Source organism: Diabrotica virgifera, chromosome 9 (genome assembly GCF_917563875.1).
Source record: "Diabrotica virgifera virgifera chromosome 9, PGI_DIABVI_V3a".
Taxonomy (NCBI): Eukaryota; Metazoa; Arthropoda; class Insecta; order Coleoptera; family Chrysomelidae; genus Diabrotica; species Diabrotica virgifera.
Genome location: NC_065451.1, coordinates 121,646,602 through 121,647,839, shown reverse-complemented (window position 1 = coordinate 121,647,839; position 1,238 = coordinate 121,646,602).

The following is a 1,238-nucleotide window of genomic DNA, read 5'->3' as shown; positions in this document are numbered from 1 at the left end:
GTATTAAATGTGCAGAGATCTGAACTTTTTTCAGTTAATTGGACCTGCCAAAAACCATCTTTCATGTCTATTACTGAAAAAATTGTTTTTCCTTCTAACTTAGAGAGGATTTCGTCACATCTGGGAATAACATAGTGCTCTCTACAAATATATTTGTTTAATGGTTTTGGATCCAAACAAAGACGAAGGGACCCATTAGGTTTTTCTACAATCATTAGCGAATTTACCCATTCCGTAGGATAATCAACTTTAGATATTATACTTTTCTGTTCAAGATCATCTAGTGATTTTTTCAACCTGTCATGCAAGGCTAATGGGACCTTCCTCTGTGTTTGAATCACAGGTACAGCATTATCTTTTAATTTTATATCTACTAAACCTGGCATGCAACCCAAACCTCCAAAAAGATCTTTAAAGTTCGAGTACAGCTTCTCTCCATTTTTAGACAGCGGTTCATTTTCATTAAAAATTTTCGTATGTACAGAATTTATTCGAGAAATATTAAAATGTATACAATCATTTAATCCTAATAAAGGTTCTGAATCAAGATCCACTATTAAAAATTTTATGTTCTTAAAAGTATCCTTATACAAACATTTTAAGGTTATGACCTACAGGCTTTGATTTAAAATTGCCATATGAAATTATGGTCATGGTTGTCGGTAATATTTTTGACTCACTAATATTAAGGTTCTTAAAAAATTTTAGTGGCAAAATACTTGATTCAGCCCCTGTATCTAATTTCAATCTTATATTTATATTATTCACCTGAATATTTTCCTTCCAACTTACTTTTTTTGAGTCTTGTTTTTGTTCAAAAATAAATATTGACTCTTCTTCAATCTTTTCGTCATTGTTATCAAAACCATCGACCTCAGTTTCGACATAGTTTGTTTCTTGAATTTTTATATTTTTTTGTACCTCAGATGCCTTTTTTCCCTGTTCATTTGACGAGCTTGGTTGATTTGACGAGCTTGGTTGATTTGACGAGCTTGGTTGATTTGACGAGCTTGGTTGCTCATCATTTCTCTGCTTATTTTTCCAGAAACAAAGGTTAGAAAAGTGTCCTTTTCTATTGCAAATCTCACAGGTTTGGTTATATGCAGGGCACTTTCTCACCTCATGTTTTGTATCGCGCCGTATACAGTTTCTTGTAAATTTAAATTTAACTGCGTTTATTCTGTTTCTTCTTTTGTATTTAACAGTTCGACATGCTTTAAGGTCACCTCTATGCTCCT